The 10,797-nt window shown below is 37.5% G+C and overlaps 1 protein-coding gene across 1 annotated transcript in view; it reads right to left on the minus strand.

The window, feature by feature from the left end:
* LOC123542975 (ficolin-1-like) overlaps positions 1-7,694 on the minus strand; it is a 30,619-nt gene extending 22,925 nt beyond the window's left edge. The window contains exon 1 of the mRNA XM_053531075.1: positions 7,581-7,694. The gene's annotated coding sequence lies outside the window, so the exon portion shown is untranslated. The remainder of the gene's footprint in view (positions 1-7,580) is intronic.
* Between the last annotated feature and the right edge of the window lie 3,103 nt (positions 7,695-10,797).

The following is a 10,797-nucleotide window of genomic DNA, read 5'->3' on the forward strand; positions in this document are numbered from 1 at the left end:
TACACATCCAACGAAGAACGGTATTAATAAAAATCTCATGATTTGCAAAAAAAGAAAGATATTTTGTGACAAATCGACAATAGTATTTCAAAGAGTGTCATGACTGAACTTAATCGCTCATCCGACCTTGGCCTTTCAATCTTGAAAATAAATTCAGTCAAGCAGGACCACTGGAACACACGTGAGTCTAACTTTGACGTATAACGAGAGATATTGAAGGAACTTGGTACAACTGTTTACCACAAGTATTTCATGCGTCGGGCGCATGACCCGACCCTTGGGCAGGTTTCACAAACGCTCGTAAGTAAGTATAAACTGTCTGAGGTTAAAATTCTAGCGATTCATGAGAAATGGTCACACAAGATGGGTTGTGTAATACCTTTAGAAGTATATGCAAGGTAGACATGCAACATTTATCCACCAAAATTCTTTAGAAGTTTTCAATGTTGTTTAATATAGTGAAGTGAAATGCAATTAAATAATCCAATCCCGTAGTGAATTTAATTCCTGTGGGTTACGGATTAATTTATTCACCGAGTTATCGAGGTTGGTCTAGTAAATATCAAGCACTTGTATTTTTATACCGGGCATAATTCTCGTAGTTTCACCTGGTGCTGGAAATTTTTTTACGTACACCCCGGGGAGTAGGACTGCCGTTGGACTGAATGCACAAATGTAAACTCCTGAATTGTTACATCTGTTTTAAAGTTGAGGTTCAGTTGCACATTAGCTAAGCGTCTGTCCATTACTGGACTAAATAACATGTGCCTTATCATAATAACTGAATACTTTATGCGACTTGGAACAAGAACCATATTATATAACATTAGGACCTCCACAGAGGTGGCGTCGGTACCAGAGTCTAAGTTGGCGTCCGCTTATAATTTTACATGTAAACAGATCCTTCGCCAGAGAATACTGAATATTTAGCGCTAGAGACGCAGATCCTTCGCCAGAGAATACTTCAAATATTTAGCGCTAAAGAGTGCAGATCCTTCGCCAGGGAATACTGAATATTTAGCGCTAGAGAGCGCATATTCTTCGCCAGAGAATACTGGATATTTAGCGCTAGAGAGCGCTGATCCTTCGCCAGAGAATACTGAATATTTAGCGCTAGAGAGAGCAGATCCTTCGCCAGAGAATACTGAATATTTAGCGCTAGAGAGCGCAGATCCTTCGCCAGAGAATACTGAATATTTAGCGCTAGAAAGCGCAGATCCTTCGCCAGAGAATACTGAATATTTAGCGCTAGAGAGCGCAGATCCTTCGCCAGAGAATACTGATTCAGTGCCAGAGAGAACAGATCCTTCGCCAGAGAATACTGAAAGTTTAGCGCCAGAGCGTACATATTCTCTTGATCCTCAGATAAAGTGTACCGATCCTCAGCCAGAGAATAGAGATTCTCAGCCGGATACTTTAACTTTGCTACGATTACTTGAGAGACAGCGTGATAGGAATACAAAATTGCGTACTCCTTCTATATTTCGCCCGTCCGTCCGCCCGTACGTCCACACGGACGTCAGTATGTCCAGTAAGTTTGTGATATGCGATTCCACCTATAGTCATGCAACATTACAGGAATATACATCAGCATGTAAATTTGTGCACCTGGGTTTTTTCGTCCGGCTCTGCCCAGGGAAAGCAGAGTTATGGCCCTTGTTTATTCCAACTTAGGTATGAAACATTACAAAAATATTTTTTCAGCATGTTAAGTTGTGCAACTTGGGTTTTACGTCCCAGACCACTCAATGAAAGCGGAGTTTTGTCCCTTAATTTATTGAAAAAAGCTATACATGTATTTATGCTCAGCAAAAACTATTCCATCTTCGGTCATAGAAATATTTATCAGCATGTGAAGTTGCGCACATGGGGTATTACGTCCCAGACCACTCAATGAAAGCGGAGTTATGTCCCTCAATTTATTGCAAATAGCTATTATCAATTGGAGCGCGGCAAAATTGCGCAATTCTTTGCATGTCCGCACCCATTTAGAATATAATACGCACAATATACTGACTAAAGGTTAGGATTACTATCACCATGGTTACAAAATATAAAATTTAGGTTATTTTTTGTTTATATTGCTGTCAACTGTCAACATTCGCAATTTTGAGTTATTCGAGGGGCATAGCTCCAGAGCTACTGAAATGATCTGACTGGTTATCAACCTTGGCCGAGATATATTGCAAATCAGCATCCTGACCAAGTTTGGTGGATATTGGATAAGAACTGATCTCAATACTTGCAATTTTAAGCAATTAAAGGGGCGTACCTCCAGAACTACTGAGACAATTCGGCTGATTATCGAACTTGCCCGAGATGTGAACATTCTGACCAAGTTTGGTGGGTGAACACTGAATAAGAACTGCTCAAGTTAGATAGTGAACAACCTCTCGAGCAGCCCGCCCGCCGCAGGTGTTCTCATAATACGTCGTATACAAATGAAGAAAAACACCAAAATCCGCGATAAATATTTCGAGAAAATCATTCGCATTTATATATGTAGATAAAAATATGATACATGACATTGTTTACCTTTTTGCGGAGGAAGCTTCAGTTCAGAGTAAATGATATATTTTTCGTATATATACATCTTAACACACAGAACCAACCATTTCCATGCGTTTTCCGGGGAGGACCCCAGAACACCACTCGCATGTATACACCAAAAATAAAAATCTAAATCTAACGTTGGAGAATTCAGTTTTTAGAAAATTATTCGAGTAAGCCCCCGGCCACATTCTACAATTCTTATACGCTGTGTTTCAAAGATATTTGTGGTGGACTCTCGAAACCCATCACCTTTAAAAAGAAGAAAACTTTTTGTGTCGGAATAATAATAATCTGCCATGTGTTTACGAATCAGATAGAAATATCCGTCCCGACGGCACCTGCGCATTGGACGGTAATGAGGCTTGCATATCGTATACATTCTAGCATTTTATTCTGGCAGATTATTTTTCTTGCATACCGTATTTTGCAAATAACATGTAGAAATACTTAGGTCTACGTAGCACTCTTTCTTATAGCAGAGAATGAACACAAAGCGCGGGAAATTAACGTCCGTAGGCAGAAGTGACGTCATGATGTTTTGCGTTACGTACAATAACAAAGTTCCGCTTTAGTTTTATCGTTTGTTGCGTAACTTTATGTTCTTACGGTAAACGAACGTATTTTGAATCGAGAAATATACTGTAAGGAATGGAGAGAAACTATCAAGGTACCTGCTCTTTTCGTACTTTACATAAACAATATATTATCAATGCATGAACCACTGGTTGTCATTAACAGCACGAGAGTCATCTGGCATGGGGAGGGGGTTGGGGTGCCAGATAGGTTTTGCCGGCATGAGGGAAATCACCGGAAACGGCAGTCCAGTGTTTAGGAATAATAATATCTGTCATGTGTTTACGAATCGGATAGAAATATCCGTCCCGAGGGCACCTGCGCATTGGGCGTTAATGAGGCTTGCCGAATTACTGCCCATGCGTAGATGGCCATACGTAGATGGCCGATATTTCCATCCGATTCGTAAAGATATGACTGAAATTTTTCGTGCATATCGTCGACATGTTAGCATTTTATTCTGGCGGATTATTTTTCTTACATACCGTATTTTACAAATAACAGGTAGAAATATTTTCTTTGTAGCACTCTTTCTTATAGTAGAGCGCGGGAAATTAACGTCCGTAAGCAGAAGTGACGTCATGATGTTTTGCGTTACGCACAATAACAAAATTCCACTTAAGTTTTAGCATTTGTAGCGTAACTTTATGTTCTTATTGTAATCTAACGTATTTTGAATCGAGATATATACTATCAGGAACGGAGAGAAGTACCTGCTTTTTTTCGTATTTTAACATAAACAATATATTATCAGTTCATGAACCACTGGTTGTCATTAACAGCACGAGAGTCATCTGGCATGCGGGGTGCCAGATGGGTTTTGCCGGCATGGGTAAAATCACCGGAAAGGCCAGTCCGGTGTGAAAGAAAAATACATCTAAGACCCCTAAAACACAGAATTCACCATTTATTTTTATGCGGGATGTTTAAAAAATAACAAACCTAGGTGGAGGACCCACGTGCCATTCTCACAGTTATACTTCGTTTAACAGAATTCAACATTTTCGTGCTTTAAAACTCTCGGTGGGTTATCCCTCCGACAACAATATATCGCATAGGAAGCGTCGTATGAGGCCCTTTCCAAACGCCCAGGAATCTACATTTTGGTTGTTTTTATACGAAAACTATATCTCGGCAGGGGAGTTCCAAACCCCCTCCCCCACCATTTTTATAGAAGACATTCCCTCCTTTTATCTCTCTCCTTTGTGCATTATGTAAAAATGAGCACAGCCCCTGACTTAAAAATTAAAAAAATACGTTTCAACCCATGATCCTTAACTAATCATATGTACCCTTGCATCGCATTTTGTCGCTACCAAAACTCGGCCGAATATGCTGAGCTTCATTTCTTATAAATATTTAAGAACTCAAGATTGATTGTGAAGCCTCGATATATGGAATACATTGATTCTTTATTGGGCATAAATAATATGTAATCTCCGAAAAAAAAATGTATTCCGTGTTATTTAGAGATAAAAAACAAAACAAAACAAACTGACCGCACACTACAAACGTAGTACTTTTGTGAACGAAATAAGTATGTTTCAGATTATAATAACAACACATATTTAATAGAAGATTTTAGATTAGCAATATCTTTTTAGATTTAATTCAGTACACCATCTGCGTATAAATATAAATACTATATTTTCATATGTGATAATGACAGCAAACCAGCATTAATGTGGATTTGTTTTAATCGTGACTGTGCTATTGCACGACCTTGTCACAGTGCAGACTCGGCCACTACTACGATAAAAAAATTGAACAGGAGTTTGATGAAGGATGATAATCAATAGAGCCTTTGTCAGTTTTTTTTTTGTAGTTTCACAGTGTTTTAATTGTATGCTAAACACAAAAAGGGGTTATAGGAAATATGCATAATGAATATGATTAGAAAACCACTCTAGTACCAGCGCAGAAGCTATTGCAGGAGCTATTTGATGAAGTAGCGTCATGAGACAGAACGATTAATGAACACTTTTTTCACTTTAGGATTTAAATTAAAGCTAGTGGTTTTTTTTATTCACTTTTTTTGAGATTTTTTTGACATTAGAACGTACAAAGAAGAGAGAGAATATTAAACTCTATTTTAGCCCTTACCCTGCTGAATTTCTGTAATGAACTTGTCCATCTTTTAGTTTGGACAGTACAATGAACTGTTAAACGGGGTGCTTACAAAAGGATACCGACTGAATGGCGAACAGTGCAGATCATGATCAGACTGCACGGATGTGCAAGTTCATCATGATTTACACTGGCCGCAAAGGTAGACTCAATCGTGTCCAGCATTATTAGGGTTAGTATGAGGAAGACTCAAGACCATTCTCTATTTCCCATTTGAAATACTCTATTTAAGAAATAATATATCTCATTCAGTGATTTGTCGCTGAATAAATCATTGTTTGGAATTCAGATGCGAAGGAATTATATCATGAGGGCGCAGCCCGAGTGATAATACGCATCTGAACGACAAACAATGATTTATTCAAGAGCAAATCACTGAATGAGATATATTATTCCGATTCTAACACGTTACCAAGGATTTTTAAGTACATCCTTGACGACATTCATTAAATATTTGCACGTCAATCGGTTTCTTTTCCAGCGCGCCGCTATGCCGTTCGACGCCATGACGTAATAATTGTGACGTCAGAACAGTGATTTTTGTATAACTGTTTTCTGCCTTCCTTGTTTAATAGGAAAATAAATCGGACCGTGTTAAAATTCCAATTTGATGCCAATTTAAACGATAGTATCGACGACTTCCATATCTAAAAAGGTATTATTCAGTTTAGAATATTCAGTTTCTTATAAAATATTTTCTGTGGAAAAATGTACACATGACTTATTTTATATCAAATATTCCCACCGGAATTCATTCCCGTCGGAAATATTTCCCATGGGAAATATATCCTGAAGGAAATATTTCCCATGGGAATATTTTAAAAGTCTTCCCATTGGAAATATTTCCCATAGGAAATGATTCCCATAGGAACGTCCTCCCATGGCCAAAATATGGGAACGGTTTCCCATGGGAAAATTTGTAAAATGATAAAATGACAAATAACTTTTTCCAAAGTCATGTTATGATGTGCCTAGTGTAGAATAAGTTTAAAAGATAATGATTTATCATTTTAAGAAACAAATATATTTCCCATGGGAAATCCATTTTCCCATGGGAAATTTATCACATGTTCTTCCCATGGGAAAGTTATTTTCCCATGGGAAAGTGTATTTCCCATGGGAAAAGACCGCATTCCTATGGGAAAATAGCATTTCCCATGGGAAAGTTAAGTTTTTAATGTTGACTGCTGCTTTGTTGGTGGCATAAAATCAAATTGAAAAGTATGGCGTGCATGAGAATTTGAAGTACTTTACTTTTGCGAAAGAATTTTTAAGATAGCATGTACAGAAGTACTTGCTGTTTTTGCCACATATTGGCGTGGCAAATTAAAATTGGCGGCCATTTATAGTATTATATTGAAAATTTACCAAAAATGCAGCAAAGTCATACCGGATAAAGTAATGATAAGTGACGCAATGTCAGGCATTCATTTGTTAACAATGAGTATGCGAAAAAAAAAATACTCTCTTCCCCAGTAATTTTGGATAAATATATTTTATACAGATAAATCTATCTCATTTATTTATACAGAATATTTAACAATTTTGTCTTTGTTTACACCAGTTGTTTCTTCAATTATATAAATAACCGATTGCAATAGAATAATACCAGGTGGTCAACTTTATCATCTGCCCGGGTTTTATCATCAGTGTCAGTATATTAAAATAATGTAATACGTTTTTGTTTTTATTTCTAAAAAAAATCTAGACGTATTGATTTTGCACTTCCACTACCTGTCCATGAACAGGCCCTGTCAAACCGAGCCAGCAACAATTTCATATTTTGTCGTGTAGGGCGATCTTTCTACTTTATATGTCTTTGTATGAGAGAATGTATGTGTAAACATCGTAAGGATCTTGCATGCCTGCCTGTTAAGAGCTTAGACTGGTTTTTGTCTAGGGACAGTGTGGAATGAAAGACTGAGTATTAGCGAGGGTGTTAGCCAAGCTGTCCCAAGGGTTGGTACAACAACTGCCTTACACAGACAGACATGTTGGATGCTTTTTCTTGCCTATCATATTCAAAAAGGTCGTAGAGAAGTGCCTCTTTGACGTCACTTAAAATCACGCTGATTTAGACATGGTTATTCCCTAAAGAAAGAAAATGATATCTATCCCCAAAATGTATACTTTCCCCGCTAGGCAGGCAAGAAAATATGCTTCACAATATTAAGTTGCATTAAAGAATGATTGGAACGCGTATGTGCATCCATACATAAAGAAGAGCAGTTCAAGAAGAGTTATGGTTATTAATAAGTCTTTACTTCTTATAGCTGTTGTCATTGAAACTATTTACTGTTCTTTTCAAAACATTATACGCAACTTACCTAACCAGAACTCGCCATTTATATCTCCAAATCCATTTTCATAGTCAACAAAAGTCCTGTAAAAATCAACTGTCCCATCAAATCTGTTTTGGAAAACCTGTAATGAAATGATTCCGAAAAATAAGTATTCTGTTGTAAACTGATTAATTGTGACGATAAAAGACCCGTCACAAGGTGATTGTATTCATTTGTATTTCCATGATGCATGATTTGCACAAAATAATGAAAATAGCAAGTATCTAGTTGCAAACTGAAAATGAAATGTATAAGGCCAAGACAATGGGTTTAATGTCTAGATATATTACATTCAATGTAGTAGTATACACAGTACTTATTATGTTGAGATTATATGGCATCCGCGCAGCCTGGTCAAGATCCATGCTGTTTGCTTTTAAAGCCTATTGCAATTAGAAAAACCGTCAGCGAACAGCATGGAATTTGACCGCGTCCGCGCAGTCTGGTCTGGATCCATGATGGTCGCAAAGCCATTATGTTGATTTTCTCACGGCACGGCTCAAATGCTGAAAAAATAGCCTTTCGCCGAAATAAGCATAAAAGTCTACTCCGATTGCAGAACAATATGCTAATGTAACTTTCATGTTAATTAACAGAAAAATCTAAATATCGAGAGTATTCTCTCAACAGGAAAAATAATACACATAAGAAGCCCTACGGGTAGCTACAATCTAAACGTTTGCCATGCACATCATTAGATTCTATGGCGGTTACACCTATCGTTTTATAGTAGGTTTATCGCTGGAGAACAATATTTACAAATAAGAGACTTGAATTTTTAACAAAATTTTGCATTTTTCCCTTGTCACTTTTCTTGATATGTTTTATCTGCTGACTTTTTATCTATCTATCTATCTATCTATCTATCTGTCTGTCTGTCTGTCTGTCTGTCGGTCCGTCTGTCCGTCCGTCCGTCCGTCCGTCCGTCCATCTATATATCTATCTATCTATCTATCATCCATCCATCTATCTATCTATCTATCTATCTATCTATCTATCTATCTATCTATCTATCTTTATCATCTATTCATTTATTTAATTCTTGTAGAATGCTTGAAGTTCTGAAATATATTCTATTTTACACGCTTTTATGCCATTGTGATGTATTTCGTAAGATCGGCGCACATAAGCAATGCCAGATAGACAAAGCCAAACGAATGCATAGCCGGTTGCCAGCGACCAAAGTGGGACGAATTGGTCCCCAGTGCCATGTAATAACACAAATAATATGCTTATCCATCAGAATACAATAAGACATATTACTATGTATCATTGAATTCCAATCTTAACAAAGGCATATTTAACTGGTCTTGGAAGCTTTGATACAGTAGTTGCAGTTGCTATAGAAATTAAACTGACATTTACATCGTTTGCCTCACTAGTAACCATAAATTGCGAAATGCTTGTAAATTATGGGGCGGGGAGAAATTAATATTTTTGTTTTAAAAAAATCAAAACGCGTGTTGCGTATATTTCGTATTAAAAGCTTTAAACAATGTTGCATCATTTTAATATTTGATAATCCACTTGTTAAAATGTATATCACCTAAAGTACTATTACAAATAAATATTATATGTTACTTCTTTTAGTCCACCATGCATGTAGTAAGTTTGCTTTTACCAAATGTAAAAGGTCTCTTTTCTTTTCAAAGCTGACAAATCTGCAAGACAAAACGTATTGTCAAAGTGATTACCACCGGCTAAGTGAATGAATCAATACTTGCAAGACAGTCCTTCTTTCTTCATACCTGCTCTTGACATTTTTCACTGTGCTGCAGTAGCCCCTTTTCATGTAAATTTAGACGAAACATTAAATTGCAATTCTTCCGAAACCAATCAGTATCAAAAAAACTTCTACATGAAAGTTACTATTTACTTTAAAACGCATCCTTACTGTTTGGCCCTAATACTACAAGTTTACTGCACAACGCACAATTACTGTCTAGCCCTACCTGCTACATGTTTACTTAACAACCAGTCTTATTTCTACATACTTACTTCACGTCAGTCATAATTTTGCCCAGCCCTATTACTGCATGTTTACTTAACCTTTAGCCCGCTGGCGGCATGTGATTTTGCTTCTTGCGACCAGTGCTGCACTGTTCGCTATTCAGTCAGTAAATATTTACTTCACAACGCTGACTTACTGTCCAGCGCTACTACTACATATTTACTTCACAACGCTGACTTACTGTACAGCCCTACTACTACATATTTACTTCACAACGCTGACTTACTGTACAACCCTACTACTACAAATTTACTTCACAACGCTAACTTACTGTACAACTCTACTACCATAAATTTACTTCACAACGCTGACTTACTGTACAATCCTACTACCACAAATTTACTTCACAACGCTGACTTACTGTACAACCCTACTACTACACATTTACTTCCCAACGCTGACTTACTGTCCATCCCCCGCCATCCGTGTCCATGTCACAATATACTGTGATAGTTGTAGCAGATTGCCATAGTAATATTTGATATGTTCCACTGATAGCTGTAGGGACATTATCAGCAATCTCCTTACAATCCGAGTAATCTGAAACATAGCTGGACCGTAACAATATTAACTTCACAACGCTGACTTACTGTCCAGCGCTACTACTACATATTTACTTCACAATGCTGACTTACTGTACAACCCTACTACCACAAATTTACTTCACAACGCTGGCTTACTGTACAACCCTACTACTACAAATTTACTTCACAACTCTGACCTACTGTACAAACCTACTACCACAAATTTACTTCACAACGCTGACTTACTGTACAACCCTACTACCACAAATTTACTTCACAACGCTGACTTACTGTACAACCCTACTACCACAAATTTACTTCACAACGCTGACTTACTGTACAACCCTACTACCACAAATTTACTTCACAACGTTGACTTACTTTCTCGTTTGGGGCAAACCCTTTATTTTATCTGGGGACCAAACGCCGCTCTTCATGGAATTACACGCCTCAACACGTGTATCATTGACGGTTCCATGTTCATCGCCGTTTGAATACATCTGCGGATGTCTCTAAATTGCTTTTTTGTACTTTTAGCATGTATAAATGTTGAGTTCTGCTCAACCCGGGGCTAGAGGGCGTGGACGGTAGCATGCATTTCCACTACCGTCAATGAACAGGCTCAATCAAACCGAGCCTGCAAACATTTTCGTTTTTGTTGTGTTGA

The sequence above is a fragment of the Mercenaria mercenaria genome, chromosome 19, assembly GCF_021730395.1.
Source record: "Mercenaria mercenaria strain notata chromosome 19, MADL_Memer_1, whole genome shotgun sequence".
In the NCBI taxonomy this organism is placed as follows: Eukaryota; Metazoa; Mollusca; class Bivalvia; order Venerida; family Veneridae; genus Mercenaria; species Mercenaria mercenaria.